At 43.0% G+C, this 15,646-nt stretch overlaps 1 protein-coding gene across 1 annotated transcript in view; it reads left to right on the forward strand.

Moving 5' to 3' along the window:
* Positions 1 to 3,663: 3,663 nt before the first annotated feature.
* LOC120929490 (retinol dehydrogenase 7-like) overlaps positions 3,664 to 15,646 on the forward strand; it is a 35,487-nt gene continuing 23,504 nt past the window's right edge. Inside the window, exon 1 of the mRNA XM_040340969.1 lies at positions 3,664 to 3,810. The gene's annotated coding sequence lies outside the window, so the exon portion shown is untranslated. The remainder of the gene's footprint in view (positions 3,811 to 15,646) is intronic.

Consider the following 15,646-nt stretch of genomic DNA (forward strand, 5'->3'; position numbering starts at 1 on the left):
TTGAGATTTTATGCTTATGTTATTCTTTGCTCAGTGCTTTGTTTACATTGGAATGGGTATTTTGGTTGCAGCCTGAGCCGTAGTGGCTAGGCTGGCTAAAGTTTATTTATATATATATATATATATATATATATATATATATATGTATTATTATCTTAAATATTATTACCCATCAGTTATTTATTTATTTAAAACCAATAATAAACATCCGCGGCCTTTAATATCCAATGAGTGTCTGCTTCATTTTTCTATTTTAAAGTTTAAGAATTTTATTTCCAGTCTATTTTCCCATCAAAGTTCATTAAATATATATATGTGGCACTTTAACAATTAAAAAATGTGCACATTTAAGAAACTTGGGTTATGATTTTACTATACAAGATTCTGTTACAGCCACCCCTAACTTTAAATTCACTGAAACAGAGAAGGTTAAACTAGGTCAAACATTTTCAATTGCTATCTTAATTGCTCTTTTATGCCTGCAGGTAAAGATGGCAAGCAGCCAGGTACCGGAAATTATTTACACAGAAGTCTGAAACACAAAGCAATATTTGGCAAAGCCTGCAGTTTGTTTTGAATACTAATATTGTGTGACATCATTTTTTTTTTTTTTTTACACACAGTATCTCACAAAAGTGAGTACATCCCTCGCATTTTTGTAAATATTTTATTATATCTTTTCATGGGACAACACTGAAGAAATTACACTTTGCTACAATGTAAAGTAGTGAGTGTACAGCTTGTAGAATTTGCTGTCCTCTCAAAATGACTCAACACACAGCCATTAATGCCTAAACCGCTGGCAACAAAAGTGAGTACACCCCTAAGTGAAAATGTCCAAATTGGGCCCAATTAGCCATTTTCCCTCATGTGACTCGTTAGTGTTACAAGGTCTCAGGTGAGAATGGGGAGCAGGTGTGTTAAATTTGGTGTTATCACTCTCCCCCTCTTATACTGGTCACTGGATGTTCAACATGGCACCTCATGGCAAAGAACTCTCTGAGGCTCTGAAAAAAATAAGTGTTGCTCTACAATACATAAAGATGGCCTAGGCTATAAGAAGATTGCCAAGACCCTGAAACTCAGCTGCAGGACGGTGGCCAAGACCATACAGCTGTTTAACAGGACAGGTTCCACTCAGAACAGGCCTCGCCATGGTCGACCAAAGAAGTTGAGTGCAGATGCTCAGCATCATATCTAGAGGTTGTCTTTGTGAAATAGTGCTGCCAGCATTGCTTCAGAGGTTGAAGGGGTGCAGTGGCGGCTGGTGCTCAAAATTTTTTGGGGGGGGGCACAAACAAACGAAAAAAACAAAACAAAAACAATTGCAGCCACTGAAGTGCGATTTTTATTACCAAAAATAGGTAGAAGAATACGTATCGGCCTAAACTGAGGAAAACATTTTTTTTATATAGTTTTGGGGGATATTTATTATAGCAAAAAGTAAAAAATATATTGCATTTTTTTCAAAATTCTCGCTCTATTTTTGTTTATAGCGCAAAAAATAAAAACCGCAGAGGTTATCAAATACCACCAAAAGAAAGCTCTATTTGTGGGGAAAAAAAGGACGCCAATTTTGTTTGGGAGCCACGTTGCATGACCGCGCAATTGTCAGTTAAAGCGACGCAGTCCCGGTCTTATGTGGTTAACTGACAATTGCGCGGTCCTGCGACGTGGCTACCAAACAAAATTGCCGTCCTTTTTTTTCCCCACAAATAGAGCTTTCTTTTGGTGGTATTTGATCACCTCTGTAGTTTTAATTTTTTGCGCTATAAACAAAAATAGAGCCGAAATGTAAAAAAAAAAAAAAATATTTTTTACTTGTTGCAATAATAAATATCCCCAAAAAATATATAAAAACATTTTTTTTTCCTCAGTTTAGGCCGATGCGTATTCTTCTTCTACATATTTTTGGTAAAAAAAAAAAAAAACGCAATAAGTGTTTATTGATTTGCACAAAAGTTATAGTGTCTACAAAATAGGGGATAGTTTTATGACATTTTTATTAATATATTTTTTTTACTAGTAATGGCGGCGATCAGCAATTTTTATCGTAACTGCGACACATCGGACACTTTTGACACCATTTTGGAACCATTGTCATTTTTACAGCGATCAGTGCTATAAAAATGCACTGATTACTGTAAAAATTACTTTGGCGGTGAAGGGGTTAACCTGTAAGGGGCGCTGAAGGGGTTAAGTGTGTCCTAGGTAGTGTTTCTAACTGTTAGGGGCATGGCTACGAGTGACACGTCACTGATCGCTGATCCCGATGACAGGGAACAGAAATTACGCGGTGTATCAAGAGATACGCCGCGTAATTTCTTTGAGGATCTGCCCCTATGTGTGTGCGCCGCTCCTTTAAGCGGTTACAATTTTATAATGGGGGTTTCGTTAAAAAAAGGGTTACTGAAATTAAGTAACCAGGATCAAAATAAATGTTCTGCATATATTGAGTCTGAGGTACTAAAATATGATGGGAACGTTTGTTTGAATAACAGTCAGAGTGACTATTCTGGATATTTACCTTTTGAGTTTCCAGAGTTTCAACCATGAAGTGTTACTGTTCTTTATCCATCAATGTTTTGTTTGTTGCTGATGATCAGAGGAGGAGGCTGACTTCTGAGTCAGAATATGTGTTTGGGTAAAATGTTCTGTTCCGAGACCTTTAAAGGGGTTGTAAAGGTAAACGTTTTTTTCCCTAAATAGCTTCCTTTACCTTAGTGCAGTCCTCCTTCACTTACCTCATCCTTCCATTTTGTTTTTAAATGACCTTATTTCTTCTGAGAAATCCTCACTTCCTGTTCTTCTGTCTGTAACTACACACCGTAATGCGAGGCTTTCTCCCTGGTGTGGAGAAAGCCTCTTGAGGGGGGAGGTGGTGAGCAGGAGTGTCAGAACGCCCACTAACACACAGCTCCTTTCTCTATCTGCAAAGTAGAGAGCGTCCTGACACTCCTGCTCACCCCCTCAAGAGGCTTTCTCCACACCAGGGAGAAAGCCTTGCATTACTGCGTGGAGTTACAGACAGAAGAACAGGAAGTGAGGATTTCTCAGAAGAAATAAGGACATTTAAAAGCAAAATGGAAGGATGAGGTAAGTGAAGGAGGACAGCACTAAGGTAAAGGAAGCTATTTAGGGAAAACAAATTTTACCTTTACAAACCCTTAAAATCCCGGGGATAGAAAAAACTAAAAGGTGTTTAAGTTTTGTTGAAGTCCTGCTGTAATACTGGATTTGAAAAAATGTTTAGTTAAATCCATCGAATCTATATAATGAAGACTGTTGCTGAGAAACATTTTATATTTCTGCATGCTTTACTTATGTTTGAGTTAATGAGGAATATTATTTATAATACCTCCAAATAGTTGTGGTCTGAATTGATCAGGTAGATTCTGTGATTATTCATGTTGGATGAGCAATATCCACCCCAGCCAGCATTCACCCCTAGCCCCCTGCACATGAAGAGAAGCCCACCGCTATTTCTGGTAAGTAAAAAAATAAATATATATATAATATTTTTTTTAGATTTTCTGTAAAAAAAAAAAAAAAAATCAGGGTGGAACTCCACTTTAATGATGTTAGATTTGTTATTAATCTGCTCCCAATATAAACATGTTTTGACAATTTTCTTTTCCCACGCCCTTCCTATTGCGCAGTTACTGTGCTCATATCAAGAACAGAACACTCTGAACATTTTCTGCTCATCGGTCGGGAACAGACACAGCACCCGTTCTCCAGCTGGAGGAGTCACATTGCCAAAAAGTCTCAAAAGTCCTTCTGTTCCTATATATTTCTACAGGTGAACAGGTACGTTTTACCTTCAAAGCATTTATTTATAAATCACATCAGTGCAAAAGCTGAGTAAGAAGGGGAACATTAGGTTGCTTTCCTGAAATCACACTGGTGAGAATTTCATGGTTTGTTAAGCAGAGTAGCAGAATCCAGCTGATTACCAAGGAACTTACTAGTTGATAAAAACCTGTGGGACGGCAAAGGTCTATTATAGGAGAGATTGAAAAAGAGAAAACTTCCTCTGCCCATGATTGTATTGGTATAATTCACTTCATTTACAATTTATCTTTGTTTTATTTCACTTTAATTAAAGGGTTAGTAAAGGTTTTTTTTTTTTTTTAATAACAAACAAACATGTCATACTTACCTCAACTATGCAGTTCGTTTTGCACAGAGTGGCCCCGATCCTCGTTTTCTGGGGTCCCTCTACGGCTGTCCTGGCTCCTCCCCGCAAGAGCTAACTTCCCCCAAGGTGGTTAGCTTGCAGCGTACTCCGTGTGATACAGTGGCGGCCGTAGCTGCCAAGTGTATTACTCGGCCCTGCCCCCCGGTGCACCTCGTCGTTGATTTGATTGACAGTAGCGGGAGCCAATGGCTACGCTTCTATCAATCATCCAATGAAGAGTCGAGAAGACCGGGCCGAGAAGCCAGCGCTTTCAAGACACAGGACTTTCAAGGGTTCAGGTAAGTAAACGGGGGGGGGGGGGGGGGGGGGGGCTTGTAAGTATAGGATGCATTAAGGTGAAAAAACGGGAAGCTTTACAACCCCTTTAACACCCCATTCACTAATCCAGTTAGTGCCTGTCATTGGTACTAACAAAGGGGTAGATTCACGTAGAATGGCGTATGTTTGGGCGGGCGTAACGTATCCTATTTACATTACGCCTCCGCAACTTTTACAGGCAAGTGCCGTATTCTCAAAAAAAGTTGCGGCGGCATAGCGTAAATAGGCCTGCGTAAGCCCGCCTAATTCAAATTATGAAGAGGTGGGCGTGTGTTATGTAAATTAACCCTGACCCAACGTGATTGATGTTTTTCACGAACGGCACATGCGCCGTCCGTGGAATTTCCCAGTGTGCATTGCTCCAAAGTACGCCGCAAGGACGTCATTGGTTTTGACGTGAACGTAAATGACGTCCAGCCCCATTCACGGACGACTTACGCAAACAACGTACATTTTTCAAATTTCGGCGCGGGAACGACGGCCATACTTAACATTGGTACGCCGCATATACGCCTCATATAGCAGGGGTAACTTTACGCCGGGAAAAGCCTAATGTAAACGGCGTAACTGTACTGCGCCGGGCGTACGTTCGTGAATTCGCGTTTATAGCTGATTTACATATTCTAGGCGTAAATCAGCGTACACGCCCCTAGCGCCCAGCGTAAATATGCAGTTAATATCCGACGGCGTAAGAGCCTCGCCAGTGTTCATCAATGCAGCCTGTTCAGTGTCCATCAGCTAAGTCTGTTCAGTGCCCATCAATGCCGCCTGTCAGTGCCCCTTAGTGCCACCTGTCAGTGCCACCGCATTAGTGCCCATCAGTGTCACCTGTCAGTGCCACCACATGAGTGCCCATCATTGCTGCCTATCAGTGCCACCGCATGAGCGCCTCTCAGTGCTGAATGTCAGTGCCACCACATGAGTGCCTCTCAGTGCCACCTATCAGTGCCACTGCCTGTCAGTGCCACATGAGTGCCCATCAGTGCCACCTATCAGTGCCGCCTGTCAGTGCCACCACACGAGTGCCTCTCAGTGCCGCATGTCAGTGCCACCACATGAGTGCCTCTCAGTGCCGCCTATCAGTGCCACATGAGTGCCACCTGTCAGTGCCACATGAATGCCCATCAGTGCCGCCTGTCAGTGCCACCACATAAATGCCTCTCAGTGCCGCATGTCAGTGCCACCACATGAGTGCCTCTCAGTGCCACTGTCAGTGTCACATGAGTGCCCATCAGTGCCCATCAGTCCCGCATGTCAGTACCCACCAGTGAAGGAAAAATATTACTTATGTTAGCCTGCAAGCATAAAAACTCACCTGCTTGTGGCCATTCACTCTGTACTACTTCTATCTTCACTACAATTCCCATAGTGCCTTGCAGGACCGGAGGAATGGGGAGGAACTCTGTACTCTGTTCCCCCATGCTGCCAAAAGCATGATTGGAGGAGGAAGCAGAGGTAAGAGGAGAGGGGCGGGATGCTGGAAGAGTGGGCTGTCATGTGATGGAATCTTCAGCTGAGGAGGAGTGGCGGCTAGCTACTACAACTAGCACAGCATAGGCTGGCTGGAGTCGCTCCAGCTTCTCCACTACACAGCTCTGCACGTGCTAGCTCTCATGGACAATGCCCACGTCCACCGGGAAATGCCCCCGTCCGCTGGGAAAAGCCCCTGTCCGCCAGGAAACGCCCCCGTCCCCCGGGAAATGCCCCCATCCACCGAGAAACGCCCCCGTCCACTGGGAAACGCCCCCGTCCGCCGGGAAACAGCTGCAGCCTGGCTGCTCAAGTACTGAATGGGGTCCGGGGATCGTAGCCATAATCCAGGGATGTCTGATCACTGCAGGAAGTGCGGCAAGGGCGGCAAGCAAGGGCACTGTTTGGGGGCCCAGGCAAGCTCGGGGCCCCAAGCAATTGCTTGGTTTGCCTGCCTTGTAGCGACGGGCCTGTCAGTGCGGACTTTGTGTGGAAGGTTGCAGAACTAATCTTTCTGAAGCACCAAACGCCAACGGCGGTAAACCGATCTGGACGTCGGGCTGCTGGTGCTGTGAACCCTGAATGACTGACTGGTTGTCATTTTTTGGACCACATTCCACCCACTGAAAAAAAAACAGCACCCACAGGGATGTGTGTGGTTTGCTGCTCCAAACGCGACGACAACGGAAGAAAAATCCGTAAAGAAACGTGTTTCTATTGTCCCAACTGCGACGTTGGCCTTTGTGCTGTACCTTGCTTTAAAATTTTTCATACCCGAGACATTTACTGACTAATGATATTGCACCCTTGTTTGACCCCCCAAAAAATCTGAGTTTTTGAATATATTATTTACTAAAATGTATTAAATAAAAAGTATTGTTATTATTAAATTATTATTTGTTATTATTTATTATATTATAATTTATGATTTTGTGTTTCAAACTTTATCATAGTCTACTAGACTCTGGTTTGGACAGATTTAGGTGAGTTATTTCTAAGAATTGCAGGCCTGCAATTTAAAACGTCAAATTTCCATGCAAAATAATGCCATAATTCTATCCCCTATTTTGTAAACGCTATAACTTTTGCGCAAACCAATCAATATACACTTATTGCGATTTTTTTTGTTTTTTTTTTACCAAAAATATGTAGAAGAATACGTATGGGCCTAAACTGAGGAACAAATTGTGATATTTATTATAGCAAAAAGTAAAACAAAATATTTATTTTTCAAAATTGTCGCTCTTTTGTTTATAGCGCAAAAAATAAAAACCGCAGAGGTGATCAAATACCACCAAAAGAAAGCTCTATTTGTGGGGGGGGGGAAACATAAACATTTCATTTGGGTACAGTGTTGTATGACCGCGCAATTTTCATTCAAAGTGCGACAGCGCTGAAAAATAAATAAATTGTCTGGGAAGGAAGAGGGTGAAAATGCCCTGTATTGAAGTGGTTAATAATAATGATAAAAAAAAAAGTAAACAGAGTAAACTTAGTCAAAACAGCCAGAATTCAGAAACTGGAATGGATAGTCAGATAAGCCAAACGTCAGGGAGCCAGAGAGCAGCGTAGTGGAACAGCAAGAAGGATCTGGAGCCAGAAAGAATGTCACCCAAGCAAGTCTTTAACAGGAACGCAGGCGATAGTCTCTGTGATGTGTCCAGCTCAGAGATCATCTGAGCTGGATGGCTTAAGTAGGATGGACTGACGAGCAGGAAATCTTCAACAGGAGAGTCACTGTGGAGAAATAAGAGCTGGCAATTAGCTGAAAGCTGAGCGGCCAGCTCAGAGAAGGAAGGGCTGAGCCCAGCCCTGACAGAGATAGATGTATGACATTTTTATTATTATTATTATTATTTTTATTTTTTTACTAGTAATGGCGGTGATCTGGGATTTTAAGTGGGACTGTGACATTGCAGCGAACAGATCAGACACTTTTGACACTTTTTGCACGCATTGACATTTATACAGCGATCAGAGCTAAAAATAGCCACTGATTACTGTATAAATGTCACTGCCATGGAATGGGGTTAACACTAGGAGGCGATCGAGGTGTTTATTGTGTTCCTGGGAGGTGTTGCTTACTATATGGGGGCTGGGCTGGCTGGAGAGTGATTGCTGTTCTTAATCACTAGGAACAGACAATCTCTTGGGCCTGGACAGTTCTAGCGGCGGGATACTTGTCTTTTTGGATCTAGAAAAGGCCTTTGATTCCGTGGACTGGAATTACATGAGGATGGTCCTGGAGGTCTTCGGTTTTGGTCCTCATTTCCGGAAGTGGATCGACATTCTATATCACTCCCCCACAGCGACCATTAAACTGAACAATCTGTTGTCCGAATCTTTTTCAGTGCGCAGAGGCACTCGTCAGGGCTGCCCTTTGTCCCCGGGTCTTTTCTACATCATGATTGAACCCTTGGCTGTGGCCTTGAGAGCCTCTGAAGCGGTACAGGGGATTACGGCGGGTGGCTTGATTGAAAAAACAGCGCTTTATGCGGACGATATGGTCCTTTTTTTGCGAGACTCCAAGAGCTCCCTGTCAGCGGCTTTAGATATCTTGAATTTTTTTGCAAGTTTTTCGGGCCTGAAAGTTAATTGGGGCAAATCCCAGATTCTCCCACTCAGGACACCATCCCCCAGTCGTGGGATTCCCCCGGGATGTCCTTTACAGAGGGTAGAAGTGCTCAAATATATGGGGTTGTGCATTTCTAATTCTGTATCAGATTTTATCGCCTTGAATGTCGATCCACTTTTAGTTAAACTAAAATCCAGGGTACAGGCATGGCAAAACCTGCCTTTGACACTCATAGGTATGGTGAATTTAGTGAAAATTACATTTTTACCTCTCTTTTTATATATATTTCGGAATTCCCCTGTCTGGATACCGAGACATATATTTAAAATAAGTGATCAGCTCATTACGACTTTCCTATGGCAAGGGCGACACCCCAGAATTAAACTCTGGGTGTTACAACTGCTGTGGAAACAGGAAGAATTGGCAGTCCTTGAGTCCGGTATTTCTTGGCCGGTCAGCTGGTATTCATCCACAGGTGGTTCACGCTACCTGAGGATGACACTGCTAATACGCTGGAGGCGGCTGTTGTTGGCTCTTAAGAGGTCTTGGTGCATGCCCCGCATCGCGGTGTCAAGGCTTCGTATAGGCTCACAATATCCATGCGGGGGGCCTGTAGGGCATGGGTAGCAGTGGCCAGGATGGGAAGCGCCTCTGAGATTTCTCCCCACACACCACTTTGGAAGAATCCCAAGTTAGCGCACTTCAGTGAGATACCTGATCCGATCATCTGGACTAAGTTTTGTATTAAGACTATGAAATAAATAGTGGGTGGTGGGAAATTCCTACAGTTTGACACCCTTAAAAATAAGTTTAATTTGTCCAACACTCACTCATTTCGTTATCTTCAGCTAAGGCATACGTACACTGCCCAATTTGGGGATGGGGATATTACTCTGAAAAGTAGTGATCTGGAGTCTTTACTGAGAGAGGACACTTTGGACAAGGCCCTGTCTACCATTTATAAGCAGTTGTTCGGAGAGGGAGGAGATCTCCTTACGAAGTGTAGGGCGTCGTGGGGTGAGGTGTTCCCCCAGATGGACGGGGATGACTGGGATGATGTTTGGGACATTAATTTTTCCAGATTGGTCTCTGCCAGGGACCATCTTATTCAATTTAAATTTTTACATCGCATATATCTTACTCAAGCTAGGCTGGCTAAGATGTTCCCTACCCAGTCGCCTGGTTGCTGGTGGTGCAGTTATCACCATGGCTGATTTCATGCATATCTTTTGGGATTGCCCGGCCATTCAAGTATTCTGGAAGGGAGTTACAGACTGCAAATAGCTGAAGTAACCACCATTCACATACAGCCCACAATAGAGGTTTGCCTTTTGGGTCTGGTAGATAATCTAGCCCCAAGGAGAGTGACCCGTACTCTGCTGACGGTTTTAATCTATTACGCCAGGAAAATGATAGTGCTATCATGGAAAAAAGCCTAATCCTCCTTCTGTATCAGCGTGGAAGGGCGTGGTTAATAGCTAGATATATTAGCATGGGTATACCTCAGAAATTTGATAAGGTTTGGGGCAGTTGGATGAACAGTGAACTTAATAGAGTGCACCTGTGAGGCCTCGTACAGACAAGCGGACATGTCCGATGACAACGGTCCGCGGACCGTTTTCATCGGACATGTCCGCTGGGATCATTTGGTCTGATGGCTGTACACACCATCAGACCAAATTCCCCGCGGACAGACGACGCGGTGACGATGCGGTGACGTGGCGGCGACGATGACGGGGCGACGTGCGCGAACCCGGAAGTTCAATGCTTCCACGCATGCGTCGAATCACTTCGACGCCATGCGCGGGTTCTCGAGGCCAGCGGACATGTCCGATGAGTCGTACTGACCATCGGACGTGTCCGACGGACAGGCTTCCAGCGGACATGTTTCTTAGCATGCTAAGAAACATTTGTCCGCTGGAAACATGTCTGGTCGGCCGGAAAATTGTCCGGTCGGCCCTACACACGACCGAACATGTCTGCTGAAACTGGTCCGCGGACCAGTTTCAGCAGACATGTTCAGTCGTGTGTACGAGGCCTAACAGGAGTTATTATGTGTGTAATATGTCTATAACTGTTTGACGTGTCTGTTCGTAATATTGATTATTACTGAGAGTTGGTGGCCTTTCTAATCGTATTGTTCCGAGCACTGTGCGAGGACTGGTGGGAGGGGGCAGAAGCCAATGCTGAATAATTGTACATAGTTTCTTTGTGTATACGGCCCATTGGGCCTTGTTTGTATGTGTTATGACAAAATCGATCAATACAACTAAAAAAAAAAAAAAAAAAGGAACAGACAATCTCTCTCTCTCTCTCTCTCTCTCTCTCTCACGTCCCCTGACAGAACGGGGATCTGTTTGTTTACCCTGACAGATCCCATTCTGCCTGTCTCTGGAGCAATCGTATTTTAGTTTAGTTTTCAACATGCGGCTATAGCCTCCGCCCTTGTACGCCATTTTGAGAGGGTGTATCTTGCTTAATTTCTAATAAGTCCTGTACTTACTCCCAGTCCACTCCCTCAGTTACGAGACCTGACTCAGTCTCCTCCTCAACTGAATCTAAAAAGATTCAGGAATGCATTGTGCATTGACACAAAAGAGATAAGCTGATTGGCTAACATATTAAGTAAGATACATCACTCACTACACTGCCCATTCGAAAGAACGATTTGAGAACACGAAATTACGAAGAGATAAAGAAACAAATTTCCGAACATACGAAATTACGAACATACATATTAAGATACACTTTCTTACACTGTCCATTCAAAAGAACGATTCGAGACCACGAACAAACGAAATCACGAACATACAAAGAAACAAAATTACGAACACATGAATAAAATACGAACATACGAAATTACGAACAGACAAAGGATTGAAAATACGGAATGCAAATCATTCGTTATAGATGTCATTTTCGTTCTTTTACTATTTCGGTGTTTCGTATTTTCCTAAGTTTGTCCATTCGTAAGTTCGTATTTTCCGAATTTTGGTTATTTCAGCTATTCGGATGTTCGAATTGATCCGAATGTACGAATACTAACAAATTCGTACAAAAATCCATTCGTTACGAACCGAATCGCACATGTCTTGTACCTCAAATGCATGATACATGCACATGACCCTGCCCACCAACATACCTATAATGTGTGCTTCCACTACTATAGGAAGTAATTGCTTGTATTGCAAATTTCCCACATACACTGAGAAGGACCATTACTTTCAAAGAAGGATCAGTACACAGGTGTGTAATTCAGAAATTGGGGGAGTATGGAAGATCAGGAGAACTAGCAACATTTATTTTAATTTTTTTTATAAACTCTCATTTCTATTGTTGAAATCATTATATAAATTGTAACGCTACCCCTGGATATTTCAATTGAATATTTGAACTCCTTTGTCCAGCACCAGTGATACACCCTGTACCTGGACCTGAGGGACATAACATACAGTACCTGGAAACAATAGGCTTTATTGAAAGAGGCAAAGCCCGGTAGGAGAAACTGGTTAGGCAGGCAAGAAATATAATCATTAGTCACAGGGCCGGTACACGGCATGGGCGGAAGGCAGAGGGCGCACTTGGAGCTCCAGCAGTTCCCTTCTCTTTTCTACAGTAGTGAAATAAAGATATAAATCTTCTCTCCGCACATAACAGCACATTTTCTGCAAATGTTAAGCCTTATTTATTGCTGGGCTGACCAGTGCTTCTATCTTCAGTTATCAGTACACTGCAGGACATGTCAGCGTACATGCAGTAAAAGGCTGAGGGGTTGATTTACTAAAGGCAAAGAGACTGTGGGGTTTATTTACTAAAGGTAGCTTCCCCTCATTTCACATCTTCCCCTCAGATCTACAGCGACTGCACCTCCAAGTACACATATGCGCGTACAGACGATCGGACATTCCGACAGCACAACTGTGGATTTTCTTCCGACAGATGTTGGCTCAAACTTGTCTTGCATACACACGTTCACACAAAGTCGGAAATTCCGAACATCAAGAATGCGGTGACATATAAGCAGAGCTTTTTTTCTCAGAAAATAGGTGCAGGAACTCAACCACGACCCCGTTCAGATTTCAGTAGAAGGGTCTTAAAGGGGCATTAAATACCAGGATTGCATTACATACAGAGTGCAGAGTTCAGGGGGGTTACACACAGAGTGCAGAGCTGTCACTTGTAAACATAGAAACCAAACTTCTGTGTTTACAAGTGATTATGGTGAGCAGGCACCGAAGGGTCTGAGCCAAAGGTGGTGGAACTGAGTTCCCCCAAGTTCCCCCTGAAAAAAAAGCCCTGCATATAAGACGTACGACGAGCCGAGAAAAATGAAGTTCAATATCCAGTGCGTCTCTTTTGCTTAATTCCGAGCATGCGTTGAATTTTGTGCGTCAGAATTGTGTACACACGATCGGAAATTGCGACAACAACTTTTGTTGTCGGAAAATTTGAGAACCAGCTCTCAAATGTCCGATGGAGCCTACCCGGTCGGAATTTCAGACAACAAGCTCCCATCGAACATTTGTTGTCGGAAATTCCGAGCGTGTGTACGAGGCATTACAGTGCACTTGTAGTGCAAAGTAGATTTGCCTTTAGTAAATCAACCCCAAAGTTTGCTACATCCCTAGCAATGAATATAGATCATCCAAAGGGGATTGTTTTTTTTTGATCAACAAAACTGGATATTCTTTAACCACTTAAGCCCCGGACCTTTAGGCAGCTAAATGCCCAGGCCAGGTTTTGCGATTCGGCACTGCGTCGCTTTAACAGACAATTGCGCAGTCGTAGGACGTGGCTCCCAAACAAAATTTGCGTCCTTTTTTCCCCACAAATAGAGCTTTCTTTTGGTGGTATTTAATCACCTTTGCGGTTTTTATTTTTTGCGCTATAAACAAAAATACAGCGACAATTTTGAAAAAAATTCTATATTTTTTACTTGTTGCTATAATAAATATCCCCCAAAAACATATATACATTTTTTTTCCCTCAGTTTAGGCCGATACGTATTCTTCTACCTATTTTTGGTAAAAAAAAATCGCAATAAGCGTTTATCGATTGGTTTGCGCAAAATTTATAGCGTTTACAAAATAGGGGATATTTTTATTGCATTTTTATAAAAAAAAATGTTTTACTACTAATGGCGGCGATCAGCGTTTTTTTTTCGTGACTGCGACATTATGGCGGACACTTCGGACAATTTTGACACATTTTTGGGACCATTGTCATTTTCACAGCAAAAAATGCATTTAAATTGCATTCTTTATTGTAAAAATGACAGTTGCAGTTTGGGAGTTAACCACAGGGGGCGCTGAACGTGTTAGGCTTCACCTAGTGTGTGTTTACAACAGTAGGGGGGTGTGGCTGTAGGTCTGATGTCATCGATTGTGTCTCCCCTATAAAGGGGATGACACGATCGATGCGCCGCCACAGTGAAGCACGGGGAAGCCGTGTTTACATACGGCTCTCCCCGTTCTTCAGCTCCGGGGAGCGATCGCGACGGAGCAACGGACCCCCGACCCACGGAAAGGCAAGGATGTATATATACGCCCATCTGCCTGCCCGTGCCATTTTGCGGACGTAAATAGTCGTGCGGCGGGCGTTAAGTGGTTAAATGCAGCTTTTGAGTGTCAGATTATCAAAATAGTCCAAACATTTAGAGCCGGTTGACACAGCCGCGGCACGACTCCGGGGGCGACTCTGCAAGTCGTCCTGAAGATGACTTCAGAGGTGACCTGCAAAACGACTTCTGTATAGAAGTCAATGCAGGTCGCCCCGAGCCGCCCCCAAAGTCGTACAGGAACCTTTTTCTATGTCGGAGCGACTTGCGTCACTCCTATTAGAACGGTTCCATTGAATGGGACGCGACCCAGTGTGAACCGGCTCTAACAATTATTACAATGCTGACAACTATGGTATTAAAGGCTAAGTCCACCTATTTTTACCTATATTTAGGGTGTAACATGAAACATGTGGTCAAGTTATTCTGGGTGAACGTCCATGGACGTCCTCCACGAATCTTTCTAATGACTGCCCTGTGTGCATTGCTGTACTAAAAATTGTGCAATACTCTGCAATACTGGTCTTTAAACTTGTGCAATAATCTGCTGTACTGTGCAATACTCTGCAATACTCCACAATACTCCTCAATACCCCTCAATACTCTGCACAAGTTTAAAGAACAGTATTGCAGAGTATTGTTTAGTAATGCAGAGTATTGAGGAGTATTGAGGAGTATTGAGGAGTATTGCAGAGTATTGCAGAGTATTGCACAGTACAGCAGATTATTGCACAAGTTTAAAGAACAGTATTGCAGAGTATTGTTTAGTAATGCAATAATTTGCTGTACTGTGCAATACTCTGCATATCTCCTCAATACTACTCAATACTCTGCATTATTAAACAAGGAATTTGATGAATGGAGGGATGGATATATTTGATGAACGGATCAGACTGTTCTATATCCATCCATCCATTCATCAATTCACTTTCACTGTTATCAGTCTGACCTACATCCAGCCATTCATCAAATCCCTTTCGCACGTATCAAAGTCTCCTCTATCCATCCATCCATTCATCAAATCCCTTTAGCTCTTATCAGTCTGACCTACATCAATCCATCCATTCATCAAATTTCTCTCTCACTTCAGTCTGACCTTCATCGATCCATTCATCAAATCCCTTTCTCTCATATCAGTTTTGCCTACATCCATTCATCAAATCCATCTCTCAGCTCAGTCTGACCTACATCCACACGTGCGATAGTGATTTGCTGAACGGATGGATGGACGTAGGTCAGACTGAAGTGAGAGAGTGATTTGATGAATGGATGTATGTAGGTCAGACTGATAAAAGCGAAAGGGATTTGATGAATGGATGGATGGATATAGGAGAGTCTGATGCGTGCGAAAGAGATTTGATGAATGGATGGATGGATATAGGACAGTTTAATACGTGTGAAAGGAATTTGATGAATGGATGGATGGATGTAGGACAAACTCATAACAGCCAAAGTTATTTGATGAATGGATGGATAAATAGAGGAGAGTTTAATACGCGCGAAAGGGATTTGATGAATGGACGGA

This window comes from Rana temporaria, chromosome 2 (genome assembly GCF_905171775.1).
Source record: "Rana temporaria chromosome 2, aRanTem1.1, whole genome shotgun sequence".
Classification (NCBI taxonomy): Eukaryota; Metazoa; Chordata; class Amphibia; order Anura; family Ranidae; genus Rana; species Rana temporaria.